This window comes from Rhipicephalus microplus, chromosome X (assembly GCF_043290135.1).
Source record: "Rhipicephalus microplus isolate Deutch F79 chromosome X, USDA_Rmic, whole genome shotgun sequence".
Taxonomy (NCBI): domain Eukaryota; kingdom Metazoa; phylum Arthropoda; class Arachnida; order Ixodida; family Ixodidae; genus Rhipicephalus; species Rhipicephalus microplus.
The window spans coordinates 263783910-263805471 of record NC_134710.1 but is presented as its reverse complement, the minus strand read 5'-3'; positions in this window follow the sequence as shown (position 1 = coordinate 263805471).

The window sequence follows — 21562 nt, the reverse complement described above, 5'->3', positions numbered from 1 at the left end:
CCTTTCACATTAAAAAAAGAAAAGAAGGATGCATTAGTCAGTCATCGGTTTCGTTAAGTAACCGAGAAGCCAGCTACCTCGAAAGACTTAATTGAAATCAGTGTTTGCATGTGTCATACTCTCCTTTTTGTCGTTTTCAAAATTTTGTTTCAAACACGTGTGAATTCCCGCAAAATTTTTTGGTTTTTTTTATTTGATGTTACCCAGGGCTGTTTTAGTTATGTCATCTTAAAGTGTCTAAGCGTAACTGCCGTGTACTATCGCTTGAGTCTGTGCAAAAGCTTCTGTTGGCAATGATTCAGTGTTCGTAGTTCTTTTCTGTGTCGCTAGGGTTATGGGTTATATATGAAGTGCTGCTTCTGAAACAAAAATTAGTTGAGAGTGTAGCGAGTGTCGTGTTTTCTTGTCCTCTTCGTCCCCGTGAATTTGCGCTACTACACCATATGGTTAAATGATGTCTCACTGAAATAAGTCATCGATTCTTGGCCGATACCCCAGAGCGGGTACGAGCCATGGCTGTGGATTCATCATTATCATCATCATCACCATCACGAAAACACCGTTGGACAAAACTGCGGTTCGTGTATAGAGGACACCATGCGCTCTATATATGGGGTGGTCGAATAAAGCTTGGAGGATTAGTTAGGTCAACCGGTCTGCGAGTCACTAATGTAGACGCACCTAGCGTTGGTCTGCATGTTGTATCGTACATGGCGGTGCATCGTACATGGTGTCAGAAGTGGCCACCGCTCGCTCTAGATAATGGAGCCTTGCGCTGCGTTTGCTGGGGTACCTGTACACCAACAGCCACCGAGCTACGACTTCAATGACCCAAGTTCAAGGCCCACCTGGATTGAGGAGTTCGAGGACTATGCCTACGCAACAGGAATGCACCAAGCTACCGACGAGGTTCGGGTACGAACGCTTTTTTTATTACATGGGTATTCAAGCTCGCCGCGTGCTAGCGTCTCTCAACTTGACGGCCGAAGAAGCTCTTTCGTACAGCGTCGTGAAAGGCAAGATTACCTCGTATTTAGTTCACCTGCTAAATGAAGTTCCCGAGAGTTACAATTTTCACAAGTAGGCGCAGCAAGCAGATGAAAGCGTTGATGCTTTTGAAGCCGCGTTGAGAAACATGGTCAAAAGCTGCAACTACGGCCCAGCGTACATTGAGGATGGGCTCGTTCGAGGCCGATTCATCATTGGCTTCTTGAACAGCAGATTATCGGGACAACTCAGCCACACTTCTGAGTTGACGCTGGACAAAGCGCTCCTGCATGCACGGCTACACGAAGACGCAGAAGAAGAAAAAAATCGAATGCGAAAACCAGTCCTCTGGGCCGGTAACTGCGGATGCAGCGAAGCAGACGCCAGCGCAAAGAAAGTCACGTAATCGAGCATCAGCGTCGAGTGATCTCCTCCGTCAACGTGACGCATGGATAGTGTCTATTGTGCGAATGAGAGGCACATCCACGAGAATTTCGCCCTGCCAAGAAAGCGGTTTGTAATTTCTGCAAAAAGAAAGGACATTTCGAAGCAGTTTGCTTAGCCAAGCAGAGTTCATTCAGCCGACAGTCAGATATTATCGAGATGCATGCTGTCAAGACCAGTCATAAAACAAACGCAAAGTTCATTTGGGTTAACGTGAATGGCGTCCCGCTCAAGTTCAAGGTTTGCTCAGGAGCAGAAGTTACCATCGTTCCGAGCACTTTTTCCGGTGTACTGTCTCGACTCGACAAACCGGAGGGTCATCTCACAGGTCCAGGAAATTATCCTTTGAATGTGTCAGGCCAATTCAAAGCTACGTTGGAGTGGAAAAGCCGCACCTGTGTACAATCAGTGTATGTCATGCCTTCGCAGTCTACACCTTTACTAACCTACACTGCTATCCTCACATTGGGAGTCGCGAAACTAGTTGACGCCGCACAGCTACCTGACCAGCCAGCTGACTCTGCAAGCGATGTCACCCGTAGGCAGGATATCTTCGATGGACTTGGCACTATGAGAGCGGAGTACACTATTCGCCTCAAGCGAAATGTCCAGCCATGCGCCCTCAGTGTACCTCGACAAATTCCGATTTCTCGGTACGACCAAGTGAAGCAAAAGCTGGACGATATGGAAAAACAAGGAGTCATCAGGTGCATTACAAAGCCGACGATGTGGTGTGCAGGTCTAGTCATTGTACCAAAGCATCAGGTGGCATCCGAATATGTGTGTACTTAACAAAGCTTAACAAGAAAGTCCTCCGTCAAAGAGACGAGCTTCCGACGGTTGAATGGGTGCTCGTGCAACTTGGCGGCGTAAACTTGTTCTCAAAACTGGACGCAACATCGGGAATTCACCAAGTGCGACTCGTTCAAGGGCTCCGGACGGGAAGCCATCGATTAGTCCGGTGGATGTGGTAGAGGAGTTCGTGGAATCGCAATTTGCAGCAGTCACTGATACGAAGCTGGTTACTGTACAGGATGTCCGCAGGCACCAAGAATTAGACGGGTAATGCATCCAGCTCGTCAAGTATTGCACCCAGGGCTGGCCTCGTCGAAACAGGCTTCCAGATCACATTAAGAAATACTGAAACCATCGAGGATATCTCTCTTTGTGCAACGGTGTCCTGCTCAAACGTAACTACTTTGTCATCCCGGCTTCACTGCAAACTGATGCGATCGAACTTATCAATGAAGGCCACCAAGGTATCAACCGATGCCGGTTGAGAGCACGAGACTCCGTGTGGTGGTACGGGCTTTCGATGCAAATACGGGACAAAGTAAGTCGTCGTAGGCTGAGCGCAACCGCAAGAGCACAACGAAGTGAGCCATTGATTTGGACGGAAACTCCAACGCAATCATGGCAAGAAGTTGGAATGGACTTATTCACCCACAGGGGACACAACTACTCTCTAGGGGTAGATTATCGTTCTCGCTATCTATAAAGCATCTACATGCGAAGCACGAACTCTGAAGCGGTCATCAATGCGGTCAAGAGCATTTTCGCACTTTTCGGCATCCCCGCAGTTGTACGAAGCGATAATAAACCACAGTTTGCTTCACGTGCATTTGCTACTTTTGCGAAGCACTATGGCTTCCAACACATCATCTCAAGTCTAAACTACCCGCAGTCTAATGGGGAAGTTGATAGAATGGTGCGCACGGTTAAAGAATTGTTTGAGAAAGCAGAAGGTCGTTATCTGGCACTTCTGTCTTACAAAGACACTGCAGGCGTTACAGGGTTTAGCACTGCGCAGCTCCTCATGGGCCGCAGCCTGCGAACCAGACATGACAAGCGGTTGGATCGCCTCCGACCACACTGGCCTGAGTCCGAAGTGGTTAATTGCCAAGACGAGCAGATAAGAAGACGACAGAAGAAAGACTTCGATCGTCGTCGTGCCGCGATTGTCCTTCCTCCGCCGCAGCTGGGAGACACGGTGTAGGTTCGAGACGTCAAAAAATCGGCGTGCGTTCTCAGCACAGCCTCCAAGCCTCGCTTGTACGTTGTGGAAACGCCTACCGTGATGCTTGTGCGTAATAAAATGAATCTAGTGCACTATTCATACCCACCGACGAGCCAAGTCAACGTATCAGCTTCCGGAAAGAACAACGAAAGGCACGAAAAGCAAGCCACTGTTACAGACACTACGGGAACAGTGATGCCGCAAGTCTCAATGAAGGCGGAGTCACCAGGTTCGGTCGCCGAATTAAAACTCCGAAAAGACTTGACTTGTGATGTGATGTGTTTTTGTAGCGCGCTTATCTCGGGTGGGGGGGGGGAGATAGAGGGCGCCATGCACTCTATATATGGGGTGGTCAAATAAAGCTTGGGGGATTCGGTCAACCGGTCTCCGAGTCACTGATGTAGACGCGTCTAGCGTCAGTCTGCATGTTGCATCGTACACACCATGGCGGCGCATCGGACAGTTCGGACGCCTGGCGTTTGCTTGCTCTGAGGGTCTGGCCAAGCATTTAGTAGTTGTGATTGAACTTAGTTTTGATAGGCGTTCTTATAGTGTCCTATTTGATTAGCGAGTGTGTTTTCGGATAGTAAGACCAGACAGATGCCGTTTTCTTCACCTGAACCAGGGGCTTTCCTCTGGTCTGCTTCTATTCCTCTGCAGGAATTACCAATAGAATTGTTTCTACGCAATGGCACCTCATCCGTGCCTGTAGCATTAGTCCCAAGCAACGACGGTATCATACTTCAGTAAAACTTCTTTTGGGCCTAGTTGGTTCATAGTCATAGGGGTACTTTTACAGCGCAAACACGACACACCACAAAGAAAGAGACGACACACACAAGCGCTGACTATCAACTGAATTTATTTCGGGAAAAGTCAATGCATATATACCTCCAAGGCAACCATACCGCACATGCGCCACGCAATCGACAAAAAAGGTACACAGAAAAGTGTAATCTGAGTTGAAAAAAGTTGCAGCATATTACATACGCGATGAAATGAAATCAAACTCGGATGGGTGCAGGGTCAGAGACGTGTCACTTATGCAAAGATGAGCACTTTTTCTGATATGATAGGCTTCCAAAGCCAGCAGCGCATGCTCATTGCTGCTCCTGCCAAGAATCGACGTCCCTTCAAATCGTGCCTCACAATTGCAGCAAGCGTTAATATGAGCCACAAGATGGGCTCCTTTATCCACATTCTTGTTAATCTTTTGTGAGTGTTCCCTGAGCCGCTCGTTGATGCATCTTCCAGTTTTCCCGACGTAGAACTTACCACACGAGAGCGGGATGGCATAAACCACGCCGACGGCACACGGGACGTAGGTCACACCGTGTCGTATTTTGCACCCTCCTCTGCTCATACCGCAGGTGCGGGAGCACAGCTTGGAAAGCTTGTTCGGGGCAGACAGCGCCAAAGGGACACCATGTCTGCCTGCCACTTTCTTGAGCTGATGGGAGATACGATGCATATAGGGGACCACCACAGGCCTCACTTTGTCCTGTACGGCGTCCGCCCGCTTGGTGGATTTCTTTTTCTGGACGAGCGTTTCCGCCACTGCAGTCAAGAGCGACTTGGGGAACCCAGCAGCCAAAAGTCGGCTGATCTGATTTGTGAAGCTATCTTGCATCTTGTGGGTGCATGATTTTCTAAGAGCCGCTTCCATGGCCGACATCGCAATTCCTCTTTTTACAATTTTCGAATGTGCAGACTTAAAAGGTAACAAGTCCTTATTTGCCCGTGGATGGTAGGACCAACACACGTGACGTTCACAAAACTCGAGCCTTAATTCTAAAAACTGTAAAACACCTTTCTGCGGGAGCTCAATAGTAAAAACAAGACCTCGTCCGTGTCGGCTAAAATCGTCTAAAATCTTAGTCACCGTGTCCTGGTAGGAGGAGTCTAGAGATAATAAGACCAAAAAATCATCGACGTACCTGAAAACCTTTACAATCTTTCTCGCGCTAAAACATTTGCTTAAAGAACTATCCACATTTGCTAAAAAAATATCTACAAGTAGAGGCGCCAGACAGGACCCGATACATATGCCATTACGCTGCAAATATGGCTGGTCATTAAAAACGATAAAAGTGACCTTAAGATAATACTCTAAAAGGCTCAAGAAATTGCTCAAAGAAACACCTACAAAATTCTGGAAAGGCACAGCCCCGTAGCCCTCAATGCATGCTTGCACTGAAGACATAAGCTCATGCTGGGGTACAGAATAAAACAAATCTTCTATGTCAACAGAGAAACCATATCCCACATTAGTATTCCCACTCAAGAACTGCACCACATCATCTGCATTTTTCGCACGAAAGGGATCATTGTACACTAGCGACTTCAATTTCTTCTGCAAAAACAGGCTAACATTGTGTTGCCAGCACCCCGTTTCACTGACGATGGTTCTAAAAGGTACTTCTGTCTTATGGGTCTTGGCGGTGAAAAACACAGTCAAAGAGTTGCCTCTGCTATTCTCTATGCTTTTCGCAATAGATGTTAATTCCAATTTTTTACAAAAATCAACAAACTTTGTTTTCACACGAACCTCTCGCTTCCCAACGGGAACAAAGTTTTTAGACACAGCCTGCAGGGCTTTCTCGCTAAAAATGCCTTTTTCAACTACAACAAAGCCTCCCTCTTTATCAGCCTGCATGAGGCAGAGGTCGTTCGCTCTCAGAAAGGACAACGTGCGCCTAACACTACCATCTGAATGCCGGGGTGGGCCTTTTGGCACAGACTTGTCTAAACTTACTACGCCCTCAAGTAGGCATTGATCGCGGGACTCTTGCTTGGCTTTAGAAGCGATATTTCTATTTATTGCAATCAGATCATGCGCAGGAATATGCGAAGGTATACAAAATTTAGGACCTTTCGCCAGCAAGCGTTCTACGTCATCAGGCAGGTTAGCATTTCCAATCACCTTCACTTTTTTCTTTACAGCAGGAACAGTTTTTTCTCCAGAGCGGCACAAAATTCTCACCATAATGTTCCAATTTGCTTCCGTTAGTTGAGCCGCTAGTCGAACACGAGATTGGTACTTCTTAAGAGCCAGCCACTCAGGATCAGTTGAATGGCAAAGCGCCCAAAGCCAGTCCTGGAAGATTCGCACTTGCCGCCATAGTTCCGAACGTAATAATTTGCACAGTCTCTTGACATGGGTCCAGGACGGGGTCACAGAGCCGAAAAACGCTCTCACATCTGTCGGCACAAGACCCTTACGCAGGCAGAATCCATACAGTCTAGCTCGGCACGTCGAAAGTACGATGTGGCTGAGGAGTGCATTGACGACAGCAGAAGAAGAAACACACGGAGAAGACACGCAGAAAGAGGGACCCACTGTACTAGAAAGGTACTTCAGTAAAACTTCTTTTGGGCCTAGTTGGTTCATAGTCATAGGGGTACTTTTACAGCGCAAACACGACACACCACAAAGAAAGAGACGACACACACAAGCGCTGACTATCAACTGAATTTATTTCGGGAAAAGTCAATGCATATATACCTCCAAGGCAACCATACCGCACATGCGCCACGCAATCGACAAAAAAGGTACACAGAAAAGTGTAATCTGAGTTGAAAAAAGTTGCAGCATATTACATACGCGATGAAATGAAATCAAACTCGGATGGGTGCAGGGTCAGAGACGTGTCACTTATGCAAAGATGAGCACTTTTTCTGATATGATAGGCTTCCAAAGCCAGCAGCGCATGCTCATTGCTGCTCCTGCCAAGAATCGACGTCCCTTCAAATCGTGCCTCACAATTGCAGCAAGCGTTAATATGAGCCACAAGATGGGCTCCTTTATCCACATTCTTGTTAATCTTTTGTGAGTGTTCCCTGAGCCGCTCGTTGATGCATCTTCCAGTTTTCCCGACGTAGAACTTACCACACGAGAGCGGGATGGCATAAACCACGCCGACGGCACACGGGACGTAGGTCACACCGTGTCGTATTTTGCACCCTCCTCTGCTCATACCGCAGGTGCGGGAGCACAGCTTGGAAAGCTTGTTCGGGGCAGACAGCGCCAAAGGGACACCATGTCTGCCTGCCACTTTCTTGAGCTGATGGGAGATACGATGCATATAGGGGACCACCACAGGCCTCACTTTGTCCTGTACGGCGTCCGCCCGCTTGGTGGATTTCTTTTTCTGGACGAGCGTTTCCGCCACTGCAGTCTTTACAATCTTTACAATCTTTCTCGCGCAAATGTTTTAGCGCGAGAAAGATTGTAAAGGTTTTCAGGTACGTCGATGATTTTTTGGTCTTATTATCTCTAGACTCCTCCTACCAGGACACGGTGACTAAGATTTTAGACGATTTTAGCCGACACGGACGAGGTCTTGTTTTTACTATTGAGCTCCCGCAGAAAGGTGTTTTACAGTTTTTAGAATTAAGGCTCGAGTTTTGTGAACGTCACGTGTGTTGGTCCTACCATCCACGGGCAAATAAGGACTTGTTACCTTTTAAGTCTGCACATTCGAAAATTGTAAAAAGAGGAATTGCGATGTCGGCCATGGAAGCGGCTCTTAGAAAATCATGCACCCACAAGATGCAAGATAGCTTCACAAATCAGATCAGCCGACTTTTGGCTGCTGGGTTCCCCAAGTCGCTCTTGACTGCAGTGGCGGAAACGCTCGTCCAGAAAAAGAAATCCACCAAGCGGGCGGACGCCGTACAGGACAAAGTGAGGCCTGTGGTGGTCCCCTATATGCATCGTATCTCCCATCAGCTCAAGAAAGTGGCAGGCAGACATGGTGTCCCTTTGGCGCTGTCTGCCCCGAACAAGCTTTCCAAGCTGTGCTCCCGCACCTGCGGTATGAGCAGAGGAGGGTGCAAAATACGACACGGTGTGACCTACGTCCCGTGTGCCGTCGGCGTGGTTTATGCCATCCCGCTCTCGTGTGGTAAGTTCTACGTCGGGAAAACTGGAAGATGCATCAACGAGCGGCTCAGGGAACACTCACAAAAGATTAACAAGAATGTGGATAAAGGAGCCCATCTTGTGGCTCATATTAACGCTTGCTGCAATTGTGAGGCACGATTTGAAGGGACGTCGATTCTTGGCAGGAGCAGCAATGAGCATGCGCTGCTGGCTTTGGAAGCCTATCATATCAGAAAAAGTGCTCATCTTTGCATAAGTGACACGTCTCTGACCCTGCACCCATCCGAGTTTGATTTCATTTCATCGCGTATGTAATATGCTGCAACTTTTTTCAACTCAGATTACACTTTTCTGTGTACCTTTTTTGTCGATTGCGTGGCGCATGTGCGGTATGGTTGCCTTGGAGGTATATATGCATTGACTTTTCCCGAAATAAATTCAGTTGATAGTCAGCGCTTGTGTGTGTCGTCTCTTTCTTTGTGGTGTGTCGTGTTTGCGCTGTAAAAGTACCCCTATGACGGTATCATACGGATGAAGAATCCAAAAAATTATTCAGGCGGAGCTGAAAGCCACTACAACCCACTATCAAAGCATCACAGAGGTCAGACAGTTCGGCAAGGGAGGCATTCTCTGCTTTTCGTCTGACCAGCTCTGTGTTCGAGACCTACTAAAATACTCGGTGTTCGCTACCAACCCGATGAGCGCATTCATTCCACCTCACCAGCTTGCGTCAAAGGCCTCGTGCGGGGCGTCGATGTCAACTTGACTCCAACTGAGATACTAGATATGTTTCAGAAGCAGGTGCGACAGCGGTTTATAGATGTAGTCGAGTTGTGGATAAGAACAAGGTCCCAACTGAGTCCGTGATTGTTACATTTGCCGTGTTGAATCACCCAACCAAAATTAAGGCGTGGCCTTTATTATACAGGGTGGAGCCGCTATCACCTCGTTCCGTACAGCGTATTACATGTTGGCGTTATGGACACACAGTGAAAGGATGCAGGTCAGCACCTAGATGCAGAAGTTGTGGTGAGACGCACAACTCAAATGACTGTAAAAGTAATGAAGAAAAGTGGTGTCTTTGCCATGAAGCCCACCGTGCTGATAACACAAATTGCTCAGCCAAGGCACGTGAAATTCAAATTCTTGAAATTGTAAACAGAAGACGATGCTCCCGAAAGCATGCCATTGCTGAAATTCAGGCCAGAAATCAAGGGTACGCCGGTGCAGCAGCCCGCCATAACGTAGCAATGGAAGCATCACTTTCCCTATAAAATGTGGAGATGATCGAAAAGGCTGTAGATAAGGCTATGCAGCGCCTTGATGCCACCCTGTGTGAGTCTCTGATGCATAATATAAATAGCCAAATGGCACAAGTCTATGGCGCAAATAAATATAAGTACGACTTCACAAAATGCTGAGTCTGCACACCCGACAAGTGAGGCAGAATCTGAGATAACTCCATCGGATGCACAATCTGCAGGGCCCTCTGGAAAAGACGTTCAGAGGCAAAGCGAGAGCATGCAGGACGTTTCTCAGGATACAGAAGATATGGACATGGTCCTCAAATGTCTAAAGCGTTCTAGATCCCCTGTATCAAAAAAACCTTACTCGCCGAATCATGTAAAAAGCAAAAAATACCACAAACACAACCTTTCGAACACCAATTTTCTAAAAGAAAGTATTTTAGATAAGGCGATTGCCGAAACCATTCTCACGAAACCATAGGGTCTCTTGAAGTTATAAATTGGAATCGCCGATCTATTAACTCAGTCATAACAGATCTGTTATGCCTGTCTTTCAAATTCAATCTGGCTAATATTGCATTACCAGAAACTTGGCTCTCTACACATCACTTGTTTCAACTACCCAATTTCTAATCTTTTCGACTAGATCGCCCATCCAAAGGCGGAGGTTTAGCGTTTTTATAAATAATAAAATTAGTTTAAAAGTTCAAATTTCATAGAAATGTATGTCTTCTGAATGCGAAATTTTCGCGTTAGATATTACCTTGTCAGGACACTTGTCTCGCTAATAAACGTCTACTTTCCTGTGGGCGTACAAGACACCAGATTGTTAGATATGGCTGCTAACTCACGCTGTAAAGGAAAATTTCTAGTTGGCGACTTCAATTCTCACCATACATGCTGGGGTTTGAGAATAGATTAATGTGACCAACGGTTGTGGAACTGGTCGGTAGACAACAATTTATTGTGCCTTAACGCTATAACTTCCACATTTATTCGAGGTCGTTCACGCTCCGCCTTGAATTTAAGCTTTGTAAGCTCGGCTGTTGCTAGTACATCATGGACAGCCCTTGATTGCGCCTCCAACAGTGACCACTTCCCTATAATGTTTGAAATACTTGCCCCGTTAAAACATCATGTTCCCATGCTTGGATCTTTATAAATTATCCACGACCTTAAAAGTGACCTTACACGACCTTAAAACGACCTTACCACGACCAAACATGACCTTAAAACTGCTTTAGACTCTTCCTTTCAAGATTGCGATGACACTGAAGCTATGAAATTAAACGCAGTAATTTAAAGGGCATAAAAAAGCTGAATTTGCTGTTCAATCGGGAAAGAGAGTACCCCATAGCCCCTGGTGGAATTCCGACTGTTCACGAGATCACAGACGACGTCGGGCAGCTTGGAAGAAGCTAATACATAATCAGTCCCCTATGAGCTGGTTGGATTATAAATTTCTTGCCGCTATGTTCAAACACATGGTGGCCCAAGCTAAAGAAGAGTATAACAAAAGACATTTCGATTTTCTTTCGAAACCTAAAAATAAGAAAGCTTTATCTCGGTATACGCGATCTCTCAAAACCCTGCCGTCTACAGTAAATACTGGTTATAAAAGGTTATCATTGCAAAAAACGACGAACTCTTAAGTGTCAATTGGCAGAGGACTAGAAATTAGGTTTTCTTCGACTATGGCTTTCAACTGGCAAAAGACTAGCATAAGCACTAACTTCAAAAACGTAACGCTCTCTGAAGCATAAAAGTGATCCGAGACCTACCTTCGTCCGCTCCTGGTCCTGATGGAATCACAGTTCCTATGATTGAAATTTTATTCACGCTATCCCCCGGCGACGTCTACAATCTTTTAAACAACTCTTTGGAGAACGCCTGGATACCGTATGACTGGAAAATAGCTAAGGTAATTCCATTCATAAAAAAGCAAGGATTAGGTTTTACCATAGAGAATATCAGAACCATCTTTCTAACTTCTAACATGGTGAAACTAATAGAGAGGGTCTTAAATGGCCGAATAAACGTCTGGATGACAAATAAGTTAATATTAAAGCCAAAAAGCCAAAACAAATTATTTTCACAGTGAACACTCAGTTTGGTTCGCCCATGTAGAAATAAAGAGCGGAATACAGCTTGCTCGTAAAAGGAAACAATACCCCACGTCAGTAACACTCGACATGGCTAAAGCATATGACAGTGTCGAGCACTCTGTTCTACTGAAAACCTTGCAGAGCCTAAATTTTGAGAATTTTATTGCGTGAAGGATGAATGTTGCTCGCATAAATTCAAACAGAAACGTGAAGTTCCCCAAGGGGTCATCCTATCTCCAGCATTATTCAATTTACTGATCAGCTCTATTCCAATTGTTCAGGATGTCATGGTCTACGTTTATGCAGGTAATATCGCGTTCTTCGCTGCAGAGAGCGACATTTACTCACTACACCAAAAAGTGCAAAGATATATTAGCACCTAATAGAAATTTGGATGCAATCCATTCCATTATCATTGAACATCAGTAAAATTGCGCTCTTGCTGTTTCCTATAGCAGATTCAATTTGAGTTTTTATATTATATAATCAGGAACCTATTCCACAAGTAGATTCAGTCAAGCACTTAGGAATAAGTTATAGTGAAAATGTTAATTCGAGCTCACACATAGAACATATAACAACAAAGGCGCAACGGGTGTTAGGTTTATTACGCAGGCTAAGCAACAGAAAATACGGGCTGCGCAGAGACACGATGTTAATGATACATGAAAAGTATATGCCACCAGTATTGAGATTCGGGCATGTATTATTCTCGGGGGCCGCTGCTTATAAAATTAAACCGCATGTATTGTTAAAGCGAGAAGCCCTGCGAAAATGCCTGGGACTTCCCAAGGTCGTGGCGAATAATGTATTATATCAAGAAGCGCGATTGCCAACACTCCTCTGTCGATTCCGCATCCTAATGGTTCAAAACTTCTTAAAGTTCTACAGTTTACCGGCGCGAAGATAAGAGTACGCATTTATCAGCGACCCTGACTCCTTATTGCTTCCACGTTGGCCACGATTTCATACACCTCAGATGATTTTTATTAAAAAGAAACTATATTGCACAAATGTACACATTAGTACGGTAATGGGAACTTATTCCTCAACCTTCAATGTTAGGATAGAGTACGATGAAATGTTCCCCCCACAAGCCAAGTTGCAATCTCTTAGATTTTCAACCAAAACAACAAAGTATTGCTTAGTACATGCAGAAACAAAGAATTTGATAGCTACAGATGCTTCTGTCAACAATGAAAAGACAGGCGTAGGAATTGCCTCTAACTTCCTCGACTGGTCTTTCTCAGCGAGGGAGGCTTCTATAGTTCACTCCTATATTTGAAGCCAGCTCCATCTTGTATCTCTTATTGAGTTTAATTACGATACCTACCACCCTTTCATAATTGCTATAGTATTCCTCTATGTTGCCAGCTAAGTTTATGTGAAGCGCCTACATCAAGCCATGATGACGCTTCAGTTGAAAGCTTCTTTGAAGACATGGAATCAGCAATGAGTAAGGCAAAAACACAGTATACAATACTGATGGGAGACTATGATGCAAAGGTAGGGAAGAAGCAGGCTGGAGACCAGGCAGTAGGAGAATATGGGATCGGTACTAGAAACGCCGGAGGAGAGCTACTAGTGCAGTTGGCAGAACGCAATAATTTACGGATTTTAAATACCTTTTACCGAAAACGAGGCAACCACAAGTGGACACGGAGGAGCCCTAATGGCGAAAATAAAAACGAAATAGACTTTATAATGAGTGCCCACCCAGGCATCGTGCAGGATGTGGAAGTGGTTGGCAAAGTACGATGCAGTGAATATAGAATGGTACGGTCTCGAATTCACCTAGACTTGAAGAAGGAACGACAGAAACTGATACGCGAAAAGCCAATCAATGAGCTAGTACTGAGAGGGAAAGTACAGGAATTCAGAGTCTCGCTTCAGAACAGGTACTCGGCTCTTAATGCGGAAACGAACCTTAGCGTAGATACAATGAATGATAGTCTGACGAGTATTATTACGGAGTGTGCAGTGGAAGTTGGAGGCAGGGTAGTTAGACAGGACACTAGCAAGCTTTCCTGGGAAACCAAGTATCTCATTAAGAAGCGTCAAATTATGAATGTCTCAAGTACAACAGACAAAATAGAACTGGCGGAGCTTTCGAAGTTGATGAATAGGCCTGAGGTATGAGATGTAAGAAGGTATAACATGGAGAGAATTGAACACGCTATCAAAAACGGAGGAAGTGTCAAAGCAGTGAAGAGAAAACTTGGGATAGGCAAAAATCGGATGTATGCACTAAGGGACAAAGAAGGCAAAATAACTACCAATACGGATAGGATAGTTAGAATGGCGGAGGAGTTTTACAGAGACCTGTACAGTAGCCGGGACAACGACGACGTTAATACTATAAGAACTAGCAGTAACCCAGACGACACCCCATCAGTAATGATAGAAGAAGTCAGAAAAGCTTTGGAGAGCATGCAAAGAGGCAAAGCTGCTCGTGAGGATCAGGTAACATCAGATCTGCTGAAAGATGGAGGACAGCCTGTTAGAAAAACTAGCCACTCTGTTTACGAGGTGTCTCCTGACGGGAAGAGTACCAGAGTCTTGGAAGAACGCTAACATCATCTTAATACATAAAAAAGGAGATGACAAGGACTTGAAGAATTACAGGCCGATTAGCTTGCTCTCTGTAGTATACAAGCTATTTACAAAGGTAATTGCTAACAGAGTAAATAAAACATTAGAATGCAATCAACCAAAGGAACAAGCAGGATTTCGAACAGGCTACTCAACAATTGACCACATTCATACTATGAACCAGGTAATAGAGAAATGCTCAGAATATAACCAACCACTATACATAGCCTTCATAGATTACGAGAAGGCGTTTGATTCAGTAGAATTATCAGCCGTCATGCAGACACTGCGGGATCAGGGCGTCGATGAAGTATATATAAACATCCTGGAAGAAATCTACAGGGGATCAACTGCTACCATAGTGCTTCATGAAGAAAGCAACAGAATACCAATCAAGAAGGGTGTAAGGCAGGGGGACACAATCTACCCAATGCTATTTACTGAGTGCTTACAGGAGGTTTTCAGAAGCCTAGAATGGGAACAGTTAGGGATAAGAGTTAATGGAGAGTACCTTAGTAACCTGCACTACGCCGATGACATTGCATTGCTTAGTAACTCAGAGGATGAAATGCAACTCATGATTACGGAGTTAGACAAGGAGAGCAGAAAGGTGGGTCTTAAAATTAATCTGCCAAATTGGAAGTAATGTACAACAACCTCGGAAGAGAGCAGCGGTTCAGGATAGGTAATAGTGCACTTCAAGTTGTAAAAGACTATGTCTACTTAGGACAGGTAATAACCGTGGAGCCGAACCAGGAGATTGAAGTAACTAGAAGAATAAGAATGTGGTGAAGCACATTTGGCAAGCACTCTCAAATTATGACAGGTAGATTGCCACTATCCCTCAGGAGGAAGGTATATAACAGCTGTATCTTGCCGGTACTTAGCTACGGAGCAGAAACTTGGAGACTTACAAAGAGGGTTCAGCTTAAATTGAGGACGACGCAGCGAGCAATGGAAAGAAAAATGGTAGGTGTAACCTTAAGAGACAAGAAAAGAGCAGAATGGATTAGGGAACAAAGGGGGGTTAAGGACATCATAGTTGAAATCACGAAGAGAAAGTGGACATGGGCCGGACATGTAGCGCGTAGACAGGATAACCGCTGGTCATTAAGGGTAACTCACTGGATTCCCAGAGAAGGCAACGAGTTAGAGGGAGACAGAAGGTTAGGTGGGCAGATGAGATTAAGAAGTTTGCGGGTATAAATTAGCAGCAGCAAGCACAGGACCGGGTTAACTGGCGGAGCATGGGAGAGGTCTTTGTCCTGCAGTGGACGTAGTCAAGCTGATGATGATGATGGTATTTGAAGCCGAGCTAGCAGCTATTATTTTAGCACTACGAAAACTTTCTACGACCGAAACCAATGCAATCATCCTAACAGATTCACTTTCGGTGTGTGCAGCTCTGACAACCTCAGAACAATCTCGTTCCCTAGCAGCGTTCCGCACATTAGCACCACCGCATTTAAAACTCCTGAAGTTATTGTGGGTCCCAGGTCACTGCGAATTACAAATAAACGAACTGGCAGATGCTTGGGTGCGACCATCACTCAATCGACCATTAATTTTGCTACTTTTCGAGTTGGAATACTTAGCAAGGGTTAGATATTTTAAATTCGCTATTTTTACAGATAGTTTGGATATCACAAGATCAGCACGTCAAATTTCCATGGAAATCTCAGTGGTGTATATCGAAAAAAACTTTAAGTTATTATCTCCAGATTCCGGTTCCATGTTGCCCCATTTAATTTTTTATTTAATGATGACGATGATGATGATGATGATGATCTTTGTTATTCTGGCTCAAACCTAGAGAGGGTGATCAGCCAAGAACCGGGTGGCATGATCTTTAAGTAACAGGCTTATGGTTTTACAAACGCAAAATAATTATGGACTGATAATTATATATATATATATATATATATATATATATATATATATATATATATATATATATATATATATATATATATGGCACTTTAACAAGGCAATCGTTTTGTTTCAATTATTTTTATTTATTTATTTGCAATACTGTCGATTCCAATGTTGGAGTCATTACAGAGGGCACATTGCAGGTAGTATACATTCATGAAGAACAAACAATAACATTCCAACTGACATACAGGATTCCTAACAAGATACAAGGAATAATGAATTATCCGCATAATTAAAAACAGGAAGATAATCGCACCAAAATGTGTTATACAATGTTATGAGAATATGTAGATATGTAGCGCATCTTTATTATCGGCACAACCATCATCACCAGCAAGCGCATCCGGTAAACCATTCCACATTTTATTTGCGCGAGGAAAAAAAAGAGAATGAAACGAGAAACGCACCACATTTTTCGGTTCACATGATATCAGAGAGCAGGACAAATGACGGTGACCGAACAACAATATGCGCAGTTTTCTAGCAGGAAACTCAAGAAACTGCTGACTTGCGCATACCAAGCCAGGTATTTGAGCGATGGATTGGAAAAAAAACGGATACGAAAACATAAGCCTCACCCAGTACCTTCTGGCCTGCTACAGTGCGCCGTGCAAAAAAGAAAAAGAAAAGAGGAAAATAGCAAAGGTATGTGAAGCATTGAAGCACTACTGTAGATTACGCATGGTTTCTAACACTGTGGTGAATGTGGATAGTGTGTCGGCATTAGTAGCATTTGCATTCAGTTTATTCCATTCGCGTATTGTTAGTGGGAAAAACGATTTTCCAAAGACGTCACTGTTTGGGGAATATTCTTGCAGACTGTATTTGTGCTTATGACGAGTAGGGCGTGACTGTGAAAATGTGACGTACTTAGACACATCTACCTTGTAGTGGCCATGTAACAACTGGTACATGAACCTCAGGCGTGCCTCTTTTGCCCTAGTAGCTAGTTTTTCAATGCCAGAAGAAGCCAGAAGGTTAGTGGGAGAATCTGTACGTTTGAACTTGTTGTGTACAAACCGTATGGCTTTGCGTTGTACTGCCTCTAATTTACTAATACCACTTAGCGTATAAGGAAACCAAACTACGTTGGCATATTCTAATACTGGTCTTACGAACATGGTATAAGCCAAGAGTTTTGCGGGCGCTGGTGCAATTCTAAGTCGTCTTTTTAGGTAGAAAAGTTTACGCAGTGCGGCCGCAGTGACGTTAGCTATGTGTGTATCCCATCTCAGGTCAGACGTTAATGTAATGCCTAAGTACTTATGCAGCACAACATTAGTCAGTGGTGAACCATGAATGGTGTAGATGAATTGCGATGGATTCTGCTTACGTGTTACCGTCATAGCTGCGGATTTTTTCACATTGATGGACATTTGCCACTTAGCGCACCAATCTGCTAGCTTGGTTAGACATTCATTGAGATTAATGTGGTCTGTGTAGCTGGTTACCTCCTTATAAATAATGCAGTCATCTGCAAACAGTTTGATATTACAGTTATTGTTTGACGTGAGGTCATTTATGAAAATTAAAAATAATAGTGGTCCCAAGACGGAACCTTGAGGGACCCCAGAAGTTACGGGGACTATGTTTGATATATGACCTTCATACTACACGAACTGTGAGCGATTTGTTGGGAAATTTTCTATCCAAAAAAACAATAACCCCTCTCCTATCGCACTTTTCAGTTTAATTAGTAACTTTCTGTGACATACGCAATCGAAAGCCTTAGAGAAATCAAGTAAAATTATGTCTGTTTGGCCACGATTATTTATGGTAGAAGCTAGATCATGATCTACCTCCGTTAGTTGCGTAACAGTGGACAGGCCACTACGAAATCCGTGTTGATTAGGAGACAAAAATTTTATTTTCTCGAGAAAAACAGTTATGTGTTTGAGGATATGCTCTAGTAGCTTACATGAAATGCTAGTGAGGGATATCGGCCGGTAATTTGAAACCAATGACTGTTCTCCTGATTTATGAATAGGTATTATTTTTGCAATCTTCCAGTCATCTGGCAGCTGGGATGAAGTAAGCGACTTTCGAAAGATTAACCCAAGAAACTTGCTACACCATTCCGCGTACCTCTTAAGGAACTCGTTAGGAATATCATCTGGACCACTCGATTTTTTAGGATCTAAGTTAAGAAGCAAGTTCAGTATTCCTGTATCAGTGACTTCTAGGTGATCGATGCTTGGCGAATCGAGGGATAATACTGGAGGAGTGGCACCATTATCAGTCGTGAACACTGATTGGAAAAAAAATGTTGTATTCGTTAGCCTTTTCCGTTCTTTCTCCTGAATCCGTGTGCGACTGTGTATTATTGCTAGTGCGAAGGTATCTCCAAAATTTGCTTGGATTGCTTTTTATAAAGCTTGAAAGTGTAACACTAAAATAATATTGTCTGGCAGTTTTCTTTTTTTGCTTAAACTCTGATTTTGCACACTGCAGCTTCTGTTGAATGGATGATTTACACTTATGGTTTTTCGCAGCCACACGCAACCTTTTTAACCTACGCTTGGCCTGGATAACCTCACGTGTTATCCAAGGATTATTCCCTGGAGCTTTCTTGTGTTTCTTTGGTATGAAGTTAGTGACACAGTACATAACAGTACATTTGAAACTTAGCCAAAGTAGATTAGTATCACTGGATGTGTTAAAAGCTAGCTGCAAAAAGTTTTCGAACTCATGTGCGAGATGGGTTAATACGCTGCTATCGTCAGCTGTTTTGAAATCAATTACAGTTGATCCACGCTGCTCACATGCAATACTGGAGTCAAGCGGCAGCAAGCATATGAATATGTGATGGTCTGATATGCCGTCAACTACGTCAGTGCGAACACGGTCTTCAGGGATGTGCTGACTAATCAGTATCAGATCTAATATGCTCTCGGCAGTGTTCTGTAAGCGGGTTGGAGATAACACGATTTGCTGAAGGCTAAAGTTCAACATTATGTTTATAAGAGCGTCCGAGGCAGATGATGTGTGGTTTAGCGTAGTCCAGTCAATGTCTGGGAGAATAAAATCTCCCATAAGCAGGACACGAGAGTTGCGAACATGACGCTGCATGAAGTCATGAACTGCAGTTATGCATTCGTGTCCGGATGACGGACCTCGATAAACGCATCCAACGAATATAGAAGTGCTATCGCAAAGAATCCGGCAGAAAATTGCCTCAGCATCTGTTACAGCTGGAAGCGATACATAAGAATGGCATTTCTTTATGAGTAGAGCGACGCCCCCTCCACGAGAAGGTCTATCCTTACGGATAACGTAATAATTTGAAGGAACAACTTCACTATCGTATATCTCGGAAGAAAGCCATGTTTCAGTGACACCTACTATATCAGGACTGTATTCTAGTAGAAGATTTTCGAGAGCATCTATTTTGTTTAGAACACTTCTTGCGTTAACATTCAATATAGCCAAGGCTTCGATTTTGCGTGTTGACGAGCTTGCCGAGTTTGCGGTCTTGATCGCACCTCGTCCTTTTTTTGGGCGAGAACCTTGTCGTTCTTTTCTTCATCCCAGGTAAAGGCTTGGTTATTAATGAACAATTTGTCAAACACTAACGACACCTTCTCCTTCTTTTCTCGATTTTCTTTGGCGCTGTTCTATAGCTTTCGCCTGATGTCTCGGATTCTAGGCGAAAAGTCTTCTCCGATTGAGAAGCTGGTGTTTTTCAGTTTGTATCCGCTTTTAAGTATCGATGATTTCTGCCTAAAATCTAGCAACTTGAAAATGACTGGTCTATTTTTGTTCCGTTCCGTTCATCCTAGGCGGTGTATTCGTTCGATAGAAACTCGTTCAAGGCCGAGGTTCTCCTGAACAATAGTCTTATTCACTGCTTGTTCAAGAATTTCACTCGTCTCTCCGTCAACTTCAGGTAGGCCATAAACAATTAAGTTCGATCGCCTACTTCTGTTTTCTAGGTCGTCGACCTTCCTTTCCAGCAATTCATATGCACGTTTCATGCTGACAAGCTCATCCTGACAGAGACTAACCTTCTCTTCGAGTCTTGATAAAGCGTGTAGCTTTTTATCAATATCGACAAGACGCTTTTCCTTGATGAATTATGTAGTCGAATTCCGCAGAGCAGATGTCCCTGTCACTCTAACCAAATATAATGCTGCCAAACGATAAAACTACTGCCACATTTAGTTCTAATCCTAATTTTTCAAGTGGAGCTACCAGGTATCTTTTCTGCTGATAAGAATATTGGTGACAGCATAAAAAGAAATGATCTATCGTTTTCATTTCTTCGCAAACCTGACATAAACGCGAGGCCTTTAGACCACCTTTATGCAAATAATAATTTAGTTGTGGAATTCCACAAAGCAATCTGGTGTAAGTAACTTCCAATTGCCGTGTTGCGCACCACTGTCTATTCCAGCAGCGTCACAGATGTGCGAAATCTCGAAATTCATCTAATGAGTAGGAGTTTATTTCATGCAAACAGAGGTTTCTAAACCTTGTTACTGTCGCGTAAGCCGTATCAGGCAAAATTGGAATAAGGGAACCGCTAAGAGATACTGTGTCTAGTGCATCCGCCATCTCATTGAGATATATGCCACGATGGCTTGGTATCCATAACAGCTGCAGTTTTTGCAAGTTTGTCGGTATGAGTTGTCGAAACATGTACATAAGTGTTAGGTTGGCTCCCGAAGACAGAGCAGCACATACTGAAAATGAATTTGTAATTACGAGTGCTTCTGATTCGCCTAAAGGAAGTTTCCGTAGTGCCAGTACAATAGCAAATATTTCTGCTATAAATATTGGTGTGTAATATGGAAGCCTAACCAAAAAGGATCCGGGAACGCGAGAAGATACCTGCCGCAGCCTTTTCACTTGATGCGGATGCATCAGTCGTAATTGTGTTGTTTGTGTTCACGTGTGCCAAGTAATCCTGAAGCCGATCATTCAAATATTGAAATGGCATTTGCTTCGCGTTAGAGGGGTAAATATTCTCAAATTCTATCTTAAGATCTAAAGTAAAGTTACTTGTTGAGAAAATATGTTTGATTTCGACGTTCACTGCTTCTAGTAGCGCTTGAACGAACATGATTTTTGGGTAGTGGAATTGCGACCACCGAGTTTCAAAAAGTAAGCTTGGCTCTTTAATAAAAGCATAAAACAATTCTCTCCAGGGGAAAGTTTATAGTTTTAAAAATGTTTGGATAGTAAGTATTTTGAATCTATTTAACAATGAAGGTAGACGCGCTTCCATGTATGGCACATTGTTAGCAACAAACTTGGGCAGTCCAAGGCACAATCGTAAAGCTTCCCTTTCTAATAATATTTGTGGTCTCATTTAATAAGTCGCACTGCCCGGAAATAACACACAGCCGAA